Source organism: Triticum aestivum, chromosome 2A (assembly GCF_018294505.1).
Source record: "Triticum aestivum cultivar Chinese Spring chromosome 2A, IWGSC CS RefSeq v2.1, whole genome shotgun sequence".
In the NCBI taxonomy this organism is placed as follows: Eukaryota; Viridiplantae; Streptophyta; class Magnoliopsida; order Poales; family Poaceae; genus Triticum; species Triticum aestivum.
Window position 1 is genome coordinate 698,490,518 of NC_057797.1, and position 21,209 is coordinate 698,511,726.

Below are 21,209 nucleotides of genomic sequence, written 5' to 3' on the forward strand. Positions count from 1 at the left end.
TAATTCCACCACTGTTAGGAATACTTGTGTTGCCCAATTAAGTTTTTTTTGGAGCCAGAAGTGTGGGCGTGCAAGAGTTCACTCGGTAGAGTGCTGCTGGCATGCTTTCATTCTTTTGCTGAAAACAACTTCTTTTATTCTTTGTTTTAATTTGTTGTGCTGTGCTGTGAAGAGTGGCCGAGTGGAAGTTCGACCACGTGGCAACATCAGACACCGGACATTTTGTCGACCACGGTGATAGAACTAGGCTGCATTATATACCCTCTTCAGCGAGGAAATGGTGAGAGGTTTGTTCACTACACAATTATGAGTGGCCAAATTGCACCGGACCATGAAACCAACATGATGAGAATCATCAGAGCAGCACTATTGCGTTCTGTATGTGTTTTATTATCGGTGCAGCGAGATCAGTACAGCTTACTGCCTAACACAGCTGAGATCAAGAAAGAAAGCAGAAAACGTTCACATCTTTTTGGCATATCGCGTCCTCAGTCCTTGAGCTCTTGTCATGATCGTCTCCTTCCTTGGTCCGCGTCAGAGCAGCTTGGGCTTCCGTCCCCCGGCCTTCCCTCCGAAGCTCGACATATCTGCAGACCAAAAAGAAAAAAGCGCAGCATAATGCAGAGCTCAGAGTCAGCAGCGCAGCTGTATCAAGACGTTTGATGAATGTATCACACACACGCGCGACGCGGGTACCAGAGGGGGAGGGGACGTGGGAGCAGATGAAGAGGACGACGAAGCAGAGCAGGACGATGAGCGGCACGAGGTGGACGGACCGGACGGCGGGCGCCTTCTCCGGCTTGGCCTCCAGGTCCTCCCCCTCGTCCTCGAAAGCGGGCAGCGACGGGGAGCTCACCGGCCTCTGCATCCTCTCGTGTCTCGACTACACGGCTGGGACTGTATACGCTACGCTCGGATTGGGACGTGCAAGCCGGCTGATACTTCTTATATTATGGCCGTCAAATTCCGAGATACGTAGCACTAACACGCCGGCTATATCTGCATTTTTTTTACGCTTCTCTGAATGTCACGCGTCGGCTGGATCACGTGCCTCGATTTTGCTTAGCACCAACAACAGCTTGGTGCTTTGAGTACGAGAGGCGCCTCCAGTACAAGGGAAAGCAAGTAAGGGGGCCCTTTCCATTTTCTGAAGCAAAGGTCTCCAAAGGGAGACTCAGCTCCGGGTAACTTGTCCAGAACACATGTCCGCTGCAGGTTCGTTGGGCGTGCAGAGCTGTGCTGCACCAGTGGCCGTGTCCATGTGGCCGCCGGTCACATCGACGTGCAAGCAGTGCGCGCTGAACCTGCACCTGAACCTGAACCTGAGAGGGGCAGGCAGGGCTTGAGACGAGCTGCGACGCAGGAACACGACGATGGTGAAAAGGATCGTCCTGGTGGTGTCGGTGTCGTCGTCGTCGTCGTCGTCGTCGTCGTGGTGGTGGTGGTGGTGTGTGTGGCCCTGGCTTCCTCTGCAATCCTGCTGGCCGCTTTGTCGTCGCGTCGGCTTCACAGGTCGCGGAGTACATTAAAAGCGCGCGCGGGGTCGTTCCCAGATGTCCTTTCCTGGCCGCCGGCGACCGAGAATTCTCGTCACGTGCGGCTTTGAAGCTGGGCCACTTCGTATCTTTGGAAATGTGGAATGCCAAACCAAAAATTGTCTTAGTTATGGGCTGGGTATTCCGCGTGTGCCAATCAGGGCCATACGGTCATACGTGCACATCTCAAGGGGCCCGCATTATGGCCCATGAAACCAAAACATTGCTTCTTCGCAAGTTCAGGCCTTTTCCCTGCCTGAAAAAGAAAGGAAAACAGCAGTTCAGGCTTCCATTTCCAGCCATCGATTTCCCTCAACAGAAACAAAAAGCACTCATCTATGTGGCGCAATCTTCTTTAACAAAAATAAATGTTTCCTTCAACACCAGCAACAAAAAGCACTCGTCTATTTCCCTCAACAGCAACAAAGGCTTTCCTTGCTTCAACTCAAAATTCAAAAAGATAAACAATCCAGCCTGCCATTTTCACCCATCCATTTCTCTCAACAGCAACAAAAAGCAATCATCTCCCCTTCCAGAGTATTCTTAAAACAATTAAGCTTTGTAGATAAAAGATAATGTCACCGAAACAAACAAATAATTTTGTTTCAGTTAAGGGAAACATACGGACACGTGGTCCTACAGCGAGTTTGGGCTCTACAGGCAGCGACCGATTCGCCCTTACGGTGACGATCATACGCCCATCTTTGTGGCCCATGAATCCAAAACATACTACTCCCTCCGTTCCTAAATATTTGTCTTTCTAGAGATTTCAACAAGTGACTACATACGAAGCAAAATGAACGAATCTACACTCTAAAATATGTCTATATACATCCGTATATGGTAGTTCATTTAAAATCTCTAGAAAGACAAATATTTTGGAACGGATGGAGTACTTGTTAGCAAGTTTAGGCTTCCCTGCCTAAAAAAGAAAAACAGTTCAGGATTCCAATTCGACCCACCGATTTTCCTTAACAGAAACAAAAGCCACTCATCTCTGTGGCGCAATCTTCTTTAACCAAAGTTGTTTCCCTCAACTGCAGCAAGAAAAAGCACTTGCCTATCTCCCTCGACAGCTTTCCTTGGTTCAGCTGAGAAAGAAAGACAATTCAGGCAACCATTTTCACCCATCCATTTCCTTCAACTGCAACAAAATGCACTCATCTATCTGGCACAGTTTTCTTTTCAACCAAAATTACCCCTCATTTCCCCTTCCACAGTCTTCCTAAAACAAATAAGCTTTGTAAATAATGTCGCTGAAAGAAAGAAACATATAACGTGCCTTAGCCTGGCGACGGGCACTCTGTGTTGAGGCCTGAAATTCCAGATTGCGGCTTTATCTTCTTCTTCTTTGTTTTTCCATGTGTGTCTCTACTATTCATTTATAATTTCTAGACATTGTAGAGATATGTCCTTCACAATTGTTTTTCAAAGATTTTCAATTTTTTATTTTTATTTTTAAGTTTTAGCATGGGAGTGTTTAATATATTTTTTAAAACGGGGGCATTTGATGTGTGAGAGCACCTCATATTTTTAAGCACCTCATATTTTCCCTACCAAATTGTCCTAGTTTTTTTTTTTGAGACAAGTCCTGGTTATGGGTATTTTACCATATTTTCGTCTACCATGCATGGGCTGTACAGGCGGCGGCCCGCCCATACCTGCCCTGTCTGACCATCTTAAGAGGCCCACACCGACACCATGGCCCGTGAAATCAAAGCTTCACAACAAGTTCAGGCTTTCCTTCACCTCAAAAAAAAGTTCAGGCTTTGCTTGCCTCAAACAGAGAAACAGTTGAGTCTTCCATTTTCACCCATCGATTTTCCTCAACAGCAACAAAAGGCACTCATCTTCTCTGGAGAAAATATTAACCCTCCCTTTCGCCTCTAAAGTCTTCCCGGAATAAACAAGTTTTGTAGTCTTATAAGTAGATAATGTCGTCGCAAGAAACATATTAAGGTGCCCATCAGCACCAAGTTACGCGGGGCTTACAGCAGCAGTGTGTCATTGGGTCATTTCACGCAATCCCACCCCCCAGCAAACTCGACCGACAGGTCAATCAATCGATCCATCCATCGTGGAGGGGGAAGGACGGAAAATCCCACCAAATTCCCTCAATCCGAAAGCCACATTTGGACTAGTTTAATCAGTGAGCCAAGTCCAAAGCTCCCACTACCTAATCCCAACTGAAAACACTGTGTGGCACTGGTAACACTGCGCGTACCACCTAGTTGAAACTGAAACTTAGATATGGCGACATGGCCGTATTTGTGAAACCGCTGGCTTCGCAGTTCAACAATAATCATTCGCTGACCTCACCGCTGCCCTCATCTCTATGAGCGCCCGAGGTTGAAATTTACACTTCCATGCAGGACCCTGTCACTTACCTAATCTTATGTACTCCCTCTGTAAACTAATATAAAAGTGTTTAGATCACTAAATAGTAATCTAAACACTCTTATATTAGTTTACGGAGGGAGTACTAGTTACAGTGTCCTAGGTTGAATATATTACCGCGTCGATCGCTCTGTTTTGCCCGCGGTGAAGCATCAGCGCTGTTAGTGACCGTAACCCCTTTTGAATCAGTAATTGGCTGTCTTGATTGGGAGTGGTCTGGATTCTGAAACTTTCTACTGGATCATCGTTGGCTGGAACTGTCGGCCGGGGCGTCGGCACGAACCGGCCAGCTAGGCGTTGCGTGCTCGAGTTACACACCGAACTGGAAGATACTACTCCTACTAGAGCAGTAGTACCTTTTTTTACTATCAATCATCTGAAAGAAATGTGAAATGACGAGGTGGGTTTTCACCCGTCACTTGGACAAGATCTTACTGCACCAGTCATCTGATTAGACGATCAGACCATCTGAAAACTCAGTACAACGAAACCACCACCGTTCAGACTTCAGGCATCGCCGGTAGAGCGGTGGTAGTCGGCGACCGTAGTATCTTGCATCTCAATGCTGCCCATGCACGGACGAAACCGATCCCGCCGGCTGACCGCTGACGTCGCCGCGGTAGACGACGGACGAACGACGGTGCGAATACGGCGCAACAAACCTGGAGAAAAGAAACAGTGCGCGCGTGATACAATACCAGAAGAATTTGAGCAAACCTGGAGAAAAGAAACAGTGTGTTGATGCTCAAAAGTGACACGATTATAAAGAGTAGCTTGAAGCTATGTCAAGATTAATTCGAACATATTATTGAAAGTCACTATGAGACGGCTCTCTTCGAGAAGATCAAGATGGATATGAAGATGGTCTAAAACGGAGCTCGGATTTATGACAAATTCAGAGATGCTCACGTTGACACCAGATTAAAGAATGACTTGAAACCCAATTAAGATGGCTTCAAATGGAAAAAAGTTTCAACATGAAATTTTGCGTCTCGTTGAAACGGTTGATTTTGATATAAAAAACATCTCAATCGGAGTTCGTATACAAAAGTTAGAGCCGAAAATGTGCGGTTGCATCAGGATGGCCAGACACTCCGGGAATGATCATCCTCCGAGGATGGCCGGACACTCTGTGGATGTTTGTCCGGGTTTTGGATTTTCCTACCGCAAGTTGCAAACCAAACCGTTTTGGAAAGTTGGATTCTGAGTTTGAGCCAAACTAGGGTTTTGAACGTGAATTCTAACCTTTGCTTGCCCGAGAAGTCCATCCGCCTTTTATATACCTAAGGGGCGACGGCCGATTGAACAACAACACACAATCGAACAAATCAATCTACTACTTTTTATCTTTTATCTTTCTCCTTAACCCTAGTTCTTCTTCTTCCTCGTTCTTCGTCTGCTCTTCTTGTTGCAAGGCGGCGAACCCCAAGACCCTAGGGGCGATCAGGTCTACCTAGGGCATCCCATAGCCGCCGCGCGCCCTGACGGGGTCCCTCCCGGGCGTGTGGGGTTTCTTGTCCTCAAAAGCATCTGCCGGATTGCCTGCGTACCGCGCTTCCGGCCGGGTCTCCTTCTAGAGATTGTAGAGATATGCCTTCACAATTGTTTTTCGAAAATTTTCAAATATTAAAAAAATAGTTTGTAGCATGGAAGCGCTTAAAGTTTTTTTTTTCCTGAAACGGGGGCATTTGATGTGTGAGAGCACCTGATATTTTCCCTACCAAATTGTCCTTGTTATGGGCACTTTACCATATTTTCGTCTACCATGCATGGGCTGTACAGGCGGCGGCCGATTCGCCCGCCCATACCTGCCCATCTTAAGAGGCCCACACCGACACCATGGCCCGTCAAACCAAAGCTTCACAAGTTGAGGCTTTCCTTGCCTCATCAAACAAAGAAACAGTTGAGTCTTCCATTTTGTCTCAAAAAAAAAAAGTTGAGTCTTCCATTTTCACCCATCGATTTCCCACAACAGCAACAGCAACAGCAACAAAAAGCACTCATCTTCTTTAGCGAAAATATTAACCCTCCCTTTCGCCTCTAAAGTCTTCCCGGAATAAACAAGTTTTGTAGTCTTATAGATAAGGTCGTCGCAAGAAACATATTAAGGTAGGTACCCATTAGCGCCCAGTGGCCTGGTGACAGGCGCTCCTGTCCCCAGCCTCACACGATGACACACCAAGTTACGCGGGGCTTACAGCAGCAGTGTGTCATTGGGTCATTTCACGCAACCCCACCCCCAACAAACTCGACCGACCGGTCAATCAGTCGATCGTCGAGGGGGGAGGACGGAAATCCCACCAAATTCCCTCAATCCGAAAGCCACATTTGGACTAGTTTAATCAGTGAGCCAAGTCCAAGCCTAATCCCAACTGAAAACACTGTGTGGCACTGGTAATCCTACACTACTACCTAGTTGAAACTGAAACTTGGATAGGGAGACATGGCCGTATTTGTCAAAACGCTGGCTTCGCAGTTCAACCGTAATCATTTGCTGAGCGCTGTCACTTACCTAATCCTATGTACTACTTACAGTGTCCTAGGTTGAAATGAATATATTACCGCGTCGATCGCTATGTGTTTGCCCGCGGTGGTGAAACCTCGGGGCTGCTGCTGCCTGCTGGTGACCGTGACGCTATTCTGAGGAATGAATCACTGATTGGATGCCTTGATTGGGAGTGGTCTGGATTCTGAAACTTTCTACCGGATGATCGTTGGCTGGAACTGTCGGCCGGGGCGTCGGCACGAACCGGCTAGGCTATAGCTGGATAGCTAGGCTTTGCGTGCCCGAGTTACATACTGAACTCGAAGATACCAGTACCGCCTTTTTTTATCATCTGATCTGAACTGAAAGAAATGTGAACTGACGAGGTGGGTTTTCACCTGTCTGACCGTCACTTGGACAAGATCTTACTGCGCCAGTCACCTGACTGAATGACCGGACCATCTGAAAACTCAGTACAGCGACACCGCAACCGTTCAAATTTCTTTCACCTCAATGCTGCCCATGCATTGAGGAAACCGATCACGCCGGCTGACATCGGCACATCGCCGCTGCGGTAGACGGTGCGAATACGGCGCAACAAACCTGGAGGAAAAGAAACAGTGCGCGCGTGATACCAAACGAGGAGGATTTGAGCCTGCTTGCTAGCTGGAGTAGCTAGCTAGAGGGACGCCGCGAAGTCGCAAAGTCGGGGATCGGTGTGACGTCGAAGGGTTGGGGGCGACGATGGAGGATGGACACTGCGGCGCGCGTCAACGTGCGCTCACCGATGGGGATGGGGATGGGGATGGCCAGCGGGGATCTTTCCGGCGCCTCGTCAGCGCCGGCGCCGGGAAGCCCTCGCCATGCTTTCACATTCCTTATGCAAAATTCGCTCTGTCGCTCGCTCGCTTCGACTCGTTTAATGATCGTATCGTGCAATATTCCGTTGAATCCTGGGCGCCCTGATGCATCAGTTGCAACCTTTGCGCGCGCATTTTTTCAAGGAACTCGTGGTCCGTGAGTGGATGAATCTTTGGAAATGCATGCTTGTGGAGAAATGGTCTTTATTTTGAGGGATGTGGAGAAATGTTTTTTAGATGATGCTTGTGGAGAAATGTTAACCACTAGATAGTACAAGTAAGGGGGAAAATATCAGGTGATACCATCCATCACATGCTACCATGCTCCAAGTTTTCAAAAGTCACATTAAATGTTTCGAAAAATTCTTAATTTTTTCTGGACGTTCACAAGACCTAAAAAATTGAGATCTAAATTTGAAACACACGCCTAGTAAACCACTTTGTCTGTACCCGACGTGGCGTTCACATGGAGGAAATATCATACCAACCTGCATACTACAACAGATTATCAATCTCAAAAGAAATTGCTCGATTTGGTCAATTACGACATTTTATATTTGTACGGTTTTTTATTATTCAAATCGCGCACACCATTTTAAAAGATTCCTGGTACAGAAAAAGGATATGAAAGTTGGCTTTTCAAGAAATGCCGTCCTTTTCTTTTCTTACTCCACAGTGACATTTCTCCCCTCTTTAGTAACACCGACAATGTTTAATTGTAATTGTACGTAATTGCTGAATTCCCTGAAATATAAAGTTCGTACAAAGAAAAGTCCGCTGCGTCACAACACGTGATTAGAAAACTGAAGAAAGTTGCCAAGTTGTGCAGAAAATTCATTCAACAACGCCATGCTTCCTTATATGGGGTGACCTACAAGCTTCCATAAGTAGTAGACATTCAAACGTCTCGTTCACATGGAAACGGTCGCTCCGAAATCTTGGAATTTCAAAGTACAGACTTGGCTGTCATGAAATTTCTGGCCTTGGCCAGAGACTAGATTTCCGAAAGTAAACTGGGATGCGACTTACCATCATTGGTTCATCGGTTCCAACTCCAACTTGATCAAGATGATTAGAAAACTGAAGGTCTAGGTTGGCGAGAAAATGTAGCGATGCCATGCTTTGCTTACGGCCGTCGGAGTGACCTATGAGCTATATCGTCGCTGTCGCGTTCCCATGGAAACGGCGGCGCTCCAAAACCTAAAGAATCGGAAGGCACGGGCTTGGCTGTCATGAATTATGTGGACTTGGCCAGAGACTTGTAGAAGCAGTTTTGTCGTGAACATTTGACCTCCAATGCTTCAAACAAGTTGTGTAACCCCTGACGTGCTAAATGATTCACAACCTAGGTCCTAGCTTTGCTTTGGCACATATAATCATTTCCGTAACTACCCAGGACCCACCTGTATTATCTAGCCCCTTGTGCACCTATCTATCTCATTTGTAGGCAAAGGATATTTCTTTGTGCACATGTCATTTCCATAAATAATGCCAGATTGAAGTACTACCAGAAAGTCACTATGGAATCTGTAAAAGAGTGATATCATCAACACCATATGCATCAAACAATTTTAATATTAAATATGCATCTGACATAGTATATACCAAAAAAATTAGTATGATCATATACACCACAAAAGCTTGGAGCACTATATATGATTTTTCTGGCCAGATGCAAAATACAGAAGTACTTTGAGGACATATGTAATGGCAGCCTGGGAGGTGATACAATGATACCAACGTAAAAAAGGTGGTATACCCAAATTATCATGAAAGTAAAGAGTTTTTCTACAACATCAGCAAAATATTAATATTATTAATATATCATGCCATAAACTTCAAACTATAATTTGATCTACATTGAAAAATAAAATAAACTGTTGAAATAAATCTGAAAAAGACGCTTTTCACTAGAATGTGTGCCATCTCATTGCCTTTGATACACATCGGTTTAATTGAAATGTTGCAAGACACACCATTATACCATCACATATCGAACTATAGAAAAGTATGTTGCCTTTACTGTAGTCATCAAGACAACAAGAGACTAAGGGGTATCTCAACTTTAGTTGTTGCGACACATTGCTATTTCTTTTTACAGATGATCAGTGTGACCTTGACACTACTAGGGAAAAGGCTAGCAGCAGCACAGGTTCTAGGTATATCAGTAGCGTGGGGACATGCGCTACTAATAAGGCGCTACAGCTAACCCATAGTAGTAGCGCGTGCACACCCGCACTACTGCTATACAAGTGTAGCAGCAGCGCGCTTCGTGGAAGCTCGCTACTGCTAATAGCTCTAGCGCTCTTTGCCTGGACGCGCTACTGCTACTGTGGCGCTGCTGCTAACTTTTCTCCACTCGCTGCTGCTAATTTTAGTAGTTTTTATTTTTTTCTGTATATTTGTTTTGTATTTGAACAGGCTTTATAGAAGAATCTTTAGCAGATACAAATGTCATCATGATACACATACAAATGACTGCGAGACCACAAATGTAATCATAGCATATACATACAAATAGTCTCATCATAATCATCATCCAACACAAAGTGGTATCTCGTCATCATCTCGAAAATAGCGATACATGCAAGTCTCGAATACTTGCAACTACAACGTCATCCATCTAAAAAATGGTGTACGCGAGAAGAGCTATCACTATGAGTGAGAGCGGAACTATGCAGTACATGAGGCGGCGGTTACGAGTCCTGTTTCGCGCTAGCATCAACCTCAAGTAACTAGCTTCGGCTTCTTGTCTTGTTTTGAAGCCTTTATGGCTGGCGCCCGAGACCCCATTCACTTGTACTTGACACTCAGGCCACTCGTGTACACCCCCGGAACCTTCCCTTTGTACACGACATAACACCGCCATCTCGCCATCAAGAAACTAGGTACCTGTTAGAGATGCATCTTCATCAAAAGGATGTACAATCATATGCAGCAAAATATATTAGAGCAACACGAAAAAGAAAGGGTTAATTAGCAACTAGGTGCAACATACAGTAGACAAACTAATTAACTAAAGGTACGCAGGTCATCATACCCAAACAAACAAAGTAGCGTTATGCAAGTTCGACAGGGACCGTGGACATCACAAAGTTTCATCGCTACAGAAAGTATACAAGTTCAACCGACACATATCATCATCATCGGCATCGTAAATCACTAGAAGTTTCATCCTTCCGTATCGTCGAGGATGGACCCTAGCTTCTTAAACGGCGTGAGGTCTTGACGTTGCATGCCTATGCGAGTTCGGACGTCAGCTCGCGATATAGGGCCGTGGTGGAACATCCCTTTCTCATCGACGACTTCTTTCATGATGATCGTCGCAATGTCCCTTTGGATGCGAAAGAAGTCATCTCTATGCTTATAATCTGCTTCTCCATGAGATTCTAGCCACTTGTGGATATGATCATCATTTCTACTTGTCATGCGAAGCTTTTGGTGATCCGTGCTGAACTCAATCATGAGATGGAGGATGTAGAATCCATCCTTCTTGCTTGGTTTTGGGACATGGATGCAGCAGAAGTTAGTTTTATGTGCGAAACCCATCTTCTTGTTCCTTTATTTCCTGATCTGCATGTGGCCACCTCTAATGTTGTAGCCTTGGAGAGCATCATCTAGAATATTCATTATATGGGTGTAGTCCTTCTTCTCATAGTGTCTGTAAGAGTCGAAATACACGGCGTGGGAGACTCGCGGGTAAAGAACGATAAGGACGGCGCGCCCGTTGCTGCGGGAAAAAGACACCTCAAATTATTCTCCATATGAGCGAGAAGGAATGATTGAAATGTACGAAAGGATTGTCTGGAACTGACTTACTTTGGATGATAAGGCATGAGGACAATTTCCTGGTCCTTATTCTATACCATGAAGTTTTGAAGATAGTCCCTAGCAGTTTCACACTCAAAGTCGCCGAGACTCAAGAAAGACTCGTGCATGTAGTACGGATCCGTCACATAGATTTGCGAGACTTCTTCTCTCTTCATAATGGAGCTCATATGTAGCACAAAAAGGCGGACGATTGTAAAATCGAGCCGCCTTGAGCCGCCTTTTCAGAAACATCTCAAAGATATGGTTAAACCGCAGGAAGAACTCCTCCGCAGGCCGTGTGTCGACGTAGCACTTCCCCTCAGGCACATGAGCCGCATATGTCGGATATTCTGAATCCTTCGAGGCTAGTAGGCTTTTCTCAGTCGACATCACATGGCCGTGCAGTCTCCTGAGATCCCCTGATAGTGCCTCCAGCGGTTTCGACGGTAGCATCGGCTCGCCCTTGAGATGGAACATGGCCGCACCTTTTATGGGTACATGCTCTTCAGAATCCATCATCTGGCTGCTATGTGCTCTGACTTGTTTGGAGGCAGCTATCTTCCCCGATATCTTCCTCTCCTTTTTCTTGGGCACACCTTTCAGACCCTTCCTTAACCCCTGCCCCAGTGTTCCCGGGCTAAGCACTGTACGACCCTCGGCTAGTTGAGCCTGTGTTGAGGCGGCATCTTCAGGTGTGTCCTGTGAGGATTTCATGAAGAGAGACTTTTTGCAATCCCTGCTACGACCTTCCTGCCCGGGCAGATCATCCATATCCTCATTAGCATGCTGCTGCTATAATCAGTACCTATATAACAATTTTCCTGTTTGTTTCCTTCTATTTTCTTTTCATTTATTTTCTCTCACTTTTTTTTCCAAGAGCAGTTAACGAAGGGAATTGTAGGCGATATATATTGCATCATTAGACGGTTAAATATGTATACAAAATAGGAACATATATATTACATCATTGGACCCATGCATAATAATGGCTAAGTGTGTATACAAAATAGGAACATATATATTACATCATTTGGCCGATAACATACGGTTCCTCAGCGTTGACGTTTTCGTTTTTAAGTCAGCTTTTTTCCCTTCTTGTTCGTTGAAGAATAATTGAGTCCCTCATTATGACTTTGCCTTTTCCATGGAGTATGGTTTTTCTTAGGTAATGTAGTATTGATTCTTCTTTTGACGTATACTTCATCATCATCATCATCTTCCCTCATTGGGTTGCCGTACTGATCATAGTCTTTCTCGTTGGCGACTCCATCCATTCCAGTGATGTTCCTTTTGCCTCTCCTCATGACAACACGGCTGGGATTGCGCGGGTCAGTTATGAAGAAGCATTGTGTCACGTGCTTAGCGTGTACCCATGGCTCATTTTTTGCGATAGCGTTCATGGTAGCGCTCTTGGCGTTGGGTATAGTCATGGTAGTGAAATTCCGATTTTCTCTTTCGACATTCTTAGCCCATCTGACACGTAATATCGTTGTGTTGTGTAGTCCAGAGTAGTCAAGCTCCCAGATCTCCTCGACCCTTTCATAAAATCTTTCAGTTGCGCCGTTGTCGCTGCCAGTCATGCATTCCATCGTCACCACTAAGTTCTGATCATCACTGTCCATATCTTGTCCATTATCCCTCTAAGGGCAACAGATAGTATCTGTGTCATCATCACATGACAGTCATGGGACTTCATCATGCTGAACCTTTTCTTGTCCGTATCTAGATATCTACTTATCTTGCCACAGTAACCGGAACTAACTTTGACTCCGGTAAGGCACTTAAAGAATTGATCGATCTCAGCCTGACTTAAGGTGAAGCAAGAAGGGGCAATAATCCTCTTTCTTTATTTTCTTGCCCTTCTTCTCCCGCGCCTCTGTCTCCGACTCTGTCTCGTCTAACTGTTTACGGGGCGGCATGTGCAGATCTTCCTTGATATTCAAATCTTGCAAGTCTTTTCTTGCCTTCGGCCCATCCTTGGTCTTATCCGGCATGTTCATCAGTGTCGCGAGCAAGCTCTCAAGGACATTCTTACAGATGTTCATTTGATCAAGGCAATGAGGTGTATCGAGTTTGTGCCAGTACTCCAAGTCCCAGAACACAGACCTCGTCTTCCATACCTTCAGCAGCGGCTCTGGCGCCTTTTCATCGTCTTTCCCGGCGCTGGGCACTCCTTCCAGTTTTTCAACAGCTCATCGATTTCGGCACCGCTCCGCTTACGTGGAGGTCCTCGATGCTCAGCGTGACCATTGAATAGATCTCCATGGTTTCTCCACGGGTCGTCCTGGTCGAGCCATCTTCGATGCCCCATGTACACGATTTTCCCAGGCCCGCCATCTTTCCTTGACGTTAGCTGCCAAGACATCGTATCATCCATGCACCGTGTGCATCCGCAATATCCATGGCACACCTGGCTTGTGACATATTCGTAACCGAGATAGTCGTGCACCATCGTGATCAGCGCGGCTCTCATGTAGAAATACTCGCCTTTGCTGGTGTCCCATGTCTTGGCCGGTGTTTTCCATAAAGTGTCTAACTCCTCGTGAAGTAGCCCCAGATACAAATTAATATTATTTCCTGGTTGTTTCGGCCCTTGAATAAGCATGCTCATGTGAATGTACTTCAACTTCATGCACAACCGGGGAGAGGTTGTACATCCATACAAACACGGGCCATGTGCTATGGTTGGTGTTCTGGTTGCCAAACAGATTCATGCCATCGGTACCCACGCTGAGCATGATGTTCCTTGCATCACATTCGAAATACCAATAGAAGATGTTCAACGCTCTCCACTGGCTTCCATCCTTGACGTGTCTCAGCTTCGGATCATCTCCATCGTCGGGCTTCTTCCTCTCCGCGTGCCAGCGCATTAGCTTTGCTTCCTTCGGATCTACGAAATACCGTTGGAGACGGGGAGTGATTGGTAAGTACCATACAACTTTCTGCGGACATTTCTTTCCGGCCTTCTTGTATCGAGAAGCATTGCACACCGGACAACTTGTTTTTTCCGCGTGCTCCTTCCGATAAATTATGCAATCGTTGATGCATGCATGGTATCTAACGTGCGGCAGATCAAGAGGGCACACGATCTTCTTGGCCTCATCAACACTAGTAGGACATAGATTCCCCGTGGGAAGAACATCCTTTAGGTACTTGAGATGCTCATCGAGGCTAGTGTCGGTCCATTTGTTTTTAGCCTTCGTCTTCAGGAGTTCGAGCGTGAAACTCAAGTGGGTCACCTCAGGATTGCAACCATCATACAATGGGGTGTTCGAGTCTACCACCAGTTGCTCCAACTTAGCCTCCTCTCTAGAAGCAGCTCTCTCTGTACTCGTCTCCTTGCGAAGCAGTGCTTGAACATGAGGGTCCCACACGATTGAACTTAGTACCGACGAACTCTGCTGCGTGGAGTCCATGTTCTCTCCGCCGCCATGTCCGACCCCTTCTCCTCCGCCATGTCCGGCCCCTTCTCCACCACCATGTCCGCCCTCTTCCCCGCCTCCATTATCGATCATCTCTGCGTCTTGCCCCGTGTCGTCATTGCCTGCCCCGTCGGCGTCCTCAACATCGTCATCCTCATCTTCAATTATCCACCGAGTATAGCCATCCATGAAACCAGTCATGATCAGGTGCGCTTCAACACAACCATCGTCATAGGGGTCGAGCCAAACTATTCCTTTGCATTTTCGACAAGGACATAAAACCTTTGTCCGGTTATTTTCTTTCATGACGTCCTGCACCGCCGACCGCAACCACCTGTCCACCATCGTTCCACTGACCATCATGAACGTCTGCACGGTAATAATAAACAAATTGATTATAGAAATGCGTGCATGCATCAAAGTCATACAAAAATTCGGCATGACCTTCCCTAAAAATAGGACATATATAGATCTAGAGTTTGCCCGAAATTCACCGAAACGGAAATAAATCGACATTTCGGCAAAACATAGACAACTAAAAAGCACAATTTGGCGTCAACACATGCCACACACACAATTTCCATCATATTGCCCAATTATCATATCACACACACATACACATATTTCCATTTTGCAAAAGCATGAAATTTTAATCACCTCTTTCTCGAGATCGATCACACGGTGGAGATGATGATGTAGGGAGATCAAAAGTGCACAAAGCTCTTCTTGACAAAGATAGATCTTGTTAGGGGGCAAATAGGTCACTTTACTAAATGCTACATCTACCTAGCTAGCTAATTTGGGAGGAGACAACTTCAACTAGTAGAGGGGGAAGGAAAAAGAGAAAGGAGATGCATTGATGGAGGTGGTGTGTAGTTAGCTAGGAGTAATGAAGAGAGAGAAAGGTAGGGAGAAGAGGGAGAGTAATGGGGGGAGAAGTATTGAGGAAGAAGAAGAGTGAGAGAGGGAGGATGGGAGGTAGGGGAAAGGGAGGATGGGGGGAGGATGGGTGGGTGGAAAAAGATGGTGGGGCCCTGCGACTTAGCAGTAGCGCGGGAGAGAAAACGCGCTACTGCTAATAGCGTAGCAGCAACGCGCGTTTCTCGCACGCGCTACTGCTAAATGGGGCCAACCGCGCGGCAATTTCAAAATTAGCAGCAGCGACGTGAGCAAAAAGCGCGCTACTACTATTTCTGTAGCAGTAGCGCGCCCCGGCCGCGACACCGTGCTGCTGCTAAACTTAGGGTGTTGGTTACTGTCGGTGGATTTTTGTAGCAGCGCGGTTTAGCCACCAAGCGCTACTGCTAAATTCACATCAGTAGCGTGTTTTCCTTGGCCGCGTGTATAAGGTTTTCCCTAGTAGTGTGAGGTTGTAGTAAGATCATCGCTCCTGCAGGTGATATGATGAAAGATGGTGACAACTGATTCTAGAGCGTGCACATGCGGTGCATGCAAAGGGTTTGCTAGACCGGTTGGTGCCCTCAGCTTGCCGGCGGGCGGCTTAATGAGGCCATCGGATTAGATAATGTGTGTTGATACGAGGTCAGGGCACATCATCAAGATTGTAGGTGTTGCGACATTGGTTGCCAGGAAGATGGCTTTGCGTTGATCCATGTATTTATTTTGTCAGATCTTGTTGAATAATATGATAAAAATAATTGTGTGCATCGCTTGATACTGACGCCGGGTAGTTCTCCTTTTCGAATTTTTTTGGTAATCTTTGTTCTACTAATCCAAGAGGAACTAAGGATGAGAGCGTGGTGCGTAGTCCATGGTGGACTACATCATCTATCTCTCATCCATCTTGGGCTTCCATGCTGATTTTTTTAATCTTTTCTTCTCTCTGAATTATTGACCATGGCCCGGTGTTTGAACTTTTGTTGGCTTAGGTCCTCCTGGGCCTCCAATTTTACTACTTTATAATTGGAGTTTCGCAATAGATAATATTCATCAAATTGAGGGTAGTTCAGATAGTTAAGTTCCTTGTGATGGAATCAACCCATGGGGATTTAAGTTTTAGACTTGGTATGGATGCTCACATTTTCCTCGATAACATGGGCCCGCAGTTCATCTGGCAGGAACGGGTGGTGACCGACGCGCTTTTCGCCGAACTCGGTGTGGAGATGGAGGCGCAGGCCAACGTGGAGCAGCCGCAGGAGCCGGAGCTGTGGCTGCCGGCCATATACCAAGAGCCGGGCACAGAGATAGTGGATATCTCTTATGAGAATTAGGGTTGTATAGGTTGATCTACATAGGATTTTCTTGTTAGCTTGCTTTGTACGGCCACCACGGACAGTGAGGAAAAGTAGATCATGGGAGCCCGCCGGTGCCTGGATCTCATGAAGGCCACCGCCACCGCGTCGTCCGGTTACACAGCCGGTGACTTACCCGGTGAGCGGGGGCGTAGACCACGACGACCGTCTTTCCTCGCCCAAAATCCAACTCTGATCCGTGCTTCGCGGAGGCTGAGGCCACTCTTTCCCTCCTGCTGAAGCATATCCCTTTAGGGCTCACGACAAACCGATGAGCGGGCTACCGGCACATTGATGAGCGGGCTGCCGGACATAGTGAAGACATGTCATGGGAGTGGAGATCCACCCTGGCCGGCATTAGACTAGTTTTAGCCTAGCCCGGTATATTTTAGTTAAAATATGCCCGAAATGAAAATGTTTTCGTCCGGTTTGTATGAAAATCATCCAGTTTGCATGTAATTCGTATAATTTGTTTAAAACATGGCTTGAAATGTATGCAGATAACATTGGATAGCCGATTTTCACATCCGTATCCGCAAACTGATCCTTATTTATCCGCAGATGGATGCGGTGTCCGATTTGCGGGTCAGCATTAGAGTTGCCCTCAATTCGATCGCCCGGCGTCGGATCAGAAATGCAATGCTCTATCGTCGCCATCACTCGGCTGATCCAAGTCTTCACATGTTGAAAATGGGCATCATCATCAATTTTTCTTTGCGAAAAGTATCATTTTCAACATTGCGGCGCAAAAAGGCTCGCGAAAAAGGGAGCGTCGTTGAAGCCTCTTTTGGTGCCATGCAGGGTGGTTTAAGGCTGCTCCCAATGCATGGGTGCTTAGGGCATTTCTAACAGTTTGTATGTTAGCTTGTTGGTAAATATGCCATGTCATCAACCAATACCTTAATATACAACAACTCCAATGGATTGTATCTAGTTTGCCCAATAAGACGTGGGATAATAAATAAGGTGCTCTCTCATTCTACATTGGAGCTTATGCAAGGGGCGTTGGTTCATGTACATACAATCTTCCTTTCTTCCCTCATTTATTGTATGACACATCGTCAAAAATTCTATGTGTCAAAATTTATCAACAACTATCTTACAGCCATTGGAGATACCCTTAAATGAGGTGCTAAGCACATTAAATAGCTTAGCAACTATACTCCCCCAATGCATAGGTGCTTAGCTTAGGGTTGCTAAGCTTGCCTCATTTAATGATTTAGCAACTAAAGCTCTTCATGTATTGGTGGGTTTCTTTCCTTTAAATGTTTTGCCTAGGTTCACGCGCTTAGCATTGTTTCTTCCTGGGGTCACAACACTCATCTCTCTCCTCTTAAATAAGATGCCACATTAGATTTTTTGTCTACATGGAAGGCTTAGCACCTGTATAAGGTGGAGCATTGGGAGGGGCCTAAGAGTGTCGTGGTGCATGCGTATGCTTAGAAGCTGAAGGCACGTTGCTTGTTTATCTATTTGTTGATCGACCTTTTTTTGGGTTTGCTGCAGTACATTAAACTATGATCACTTGCCGCGTAGCGGCGTAGCACTTTAACAGTATGATCATGCGTCCTACTCTTGTCCGGAGTATCTCGTTTCCTTTTACAGACCAATCTGTGATTAGATTGTTAGGAGAATAATGATATCATTATTTCATCAGAGTTTAAGTTCTACACTTGATATTGGTGTTCGTATTTTTTTTATTTCAAAACTACCGACGATGTACGTTCAGTGAAAAGAAGTGTTCCGTCGACTATGAAAACCTCGTCAATTTCAAGATGATGTGGTGACTTGATCTCTCAAAGATGCTCAAAAAAATAGAATGCGCGTGCATACATTCACAGAGATAAGTGTATGTGCATACTGTGTTAAAAAAAATAAGGTATCTCGTTTCCTTTTCGTCCCGTTCCAATTATTCCTTTGGAGAAAAGGCGCACGGAGCAGCGTCCTTCCTGCTGTACGGCCGCATTCGCAAGCTGGCCTGCCGCCGGGTCACTTGTTATGGAACAGGAAACCAAACGTGTTCCGTCGTGTTCTAATCTAGTCCTTATTCCTCCTTTTCTGGTCTACAACAGTTCGTCAAGTATATACCACTAATAAAGGAAAAATTGTTGCTTTTAGAACATGAGGGAAGCCATGTTTCGGCCTTTTTGGGGTGCGTGTTTGAAAAAGCGAAGCGTGTGCTAGTGTGCCTAGTCTTTTCTTTCTGGATCTTTCTCCGGGCATACATGCAAAATCAAATCCTATATCCATGACATTGTTGGTCTCCAATAATTAGTTAAATCTGATATTGGTACCTAAAGCCTAAAACTAGGCACACATGACTGATATGGCTCCTCACCCGAACCGCTTTTATGTTCGACAAATGACCCGATAGTCTATTCGGCACAAAAGGAATGGGAAATATATATAATAGGAACATTAAGGAAAAATGGGGAAAATTACTTTAACATATGAGAATAGTTGAAAATCTATAAAAATATGTGGAAACATTGACAGAAAAACCATTAATTTGCAAACTAAGCGTAGCTCAGATGGTTATGTTCCTTTTGATGCAAACAACTCACCAGGGTTCAAGTCCTAGATTTGATATTGGTGGTCACATTTTTTCTGGATTCATTTCAGGCCTTTGGGCGATGTGCGTTTAATGTGAGGAGACGTTCTCGTCGACTATGAACATGTCTGTGGTGACTTCGTCAATCTTAAGATGTTGTGCCAGCCAATCTCCCGGAGGTGCTCATAGAGGTTCACTGTTCGTGTGTGCATTCATATGAATGAGTGTATATGTGCATATATGGTTGTCTGCGTACTGTGATAAAAAATCCTTAATTTGGTGACGGGAACACAAGTAACGAAATAAGTTCAATACATTCATGCAGAAGGGGTATATAATGATCTTCCATGAATGCTAATAATCCGTAAAGTATTTTCGGTAGCTTTCTCTAATTCTAGGGGTTTTCCCGGAATACCTATTCCCCATATTTTTTATTTTTTTCTAAGTAGTTTCCATGTGTAACATCTCCATATTTTGAAAATTACGTGGAATAATTTTCCATTTCTTTTATGTTATTAATTCCTTGGTTTACTTGATTATTATCTATATTTAAATATATATTTCAATAAAATTAGGTTTTCAAAATAAACAATTTATTTCACTTATTAAGTGATAGTTACTTTTACAAATCTGCGTATTCTTTGTTTATTATGGGTTTTCGGGTTGTATTGGGTTTACCAGTTTTTGTTTGTTATGAGTTTTCGTGCTTGCAAAAGAAAAGCTCGTGTGCTAGTGTGCCTAGCCTTTTCTTTCCAAGCCTTCCTCCGTGCTTACATGCAACATGGCAAAAACTATTTGGTCTCCCAGATAATTAAGTCGAATCTAACCTTGGTTTGGAAAATCTAAAAGTAGGCAAACATGACTGATCTAGCACCTCACCCGAGCTGTTTTGATGTTCGACAAATGACCTGACAATCTATTCGGCACAAAAGGAATGAAGAAAAATAAAATAGGAACATTCAGGGTCAATGGGGAATTGTTGCCTTAAGATATGGGAATGCTTGAATATATATCAAAAATATGCGGAAACATTGATAGAAAAACCCTTAATTTGGTGACGGGAACATAGGGTAACAAAAGAAGTTCAATATATTGATGCAAAAGGGTATACAATGATCTTCCATGAATGCTCATAATCCATAAATTATTTTTGGGAGCTTTCTCTCTGGGTTTTCCCAGAATTCAATGGTCTTACAAGTGGTCGATTCGCCCGTACGGTAATACCCGAGCCCATCTTAGAAGCCTCGCATGCATTATGGCCAACGAAACCAAAACATGCCTCTTCACAAGTTCACACTTCCCTGCCTCAAAAAGAAAAGAAAAAACAGTTCATGCTTCCAGTTCCACCCATCAATTTAAAACAATTTGAAAATTTTACACATGAAAGTTGAGAGAATCTTCTAGGTGCGTGCCAAATTTCAAGTTGTTTGGAATTTTGATGAGCTCGTGGTAAAAATAACAAATTTGGTTTGTCAAAGAAACTTTCAAAAAGTGCACTCTGTAGACCGGATTTATTTTTTTACCACGGGCTTCTCAAATGTCCAAACACTTTGAAATTTTGCACGCACCTAGAAGATTCTCTCACCTTTAATGTGTAAAACCTTCAGGTTTTTTTGAGTTATTTTGTTTTTCTTTAATTTATTGTTCATCAGGGGTAGATGAGTCTGGACACCGTTTTGAATTACGTCATTTTATACCCTCTTGAACGAAGAAATGATGAGAGGTTTGTTCACCGCACAATTATGAGTGGACAAATGGCACCGGCCATGAAACCACACAATTATTGCGTTCTGTATGCACGCTTTATTATTGGTGCAGCGAGACCAGTACAGCTTACTGTCTAACACAGCTGAGATCAAGAAAGAAAGCAGAAAACTTTCACATATTTTTGGCATAT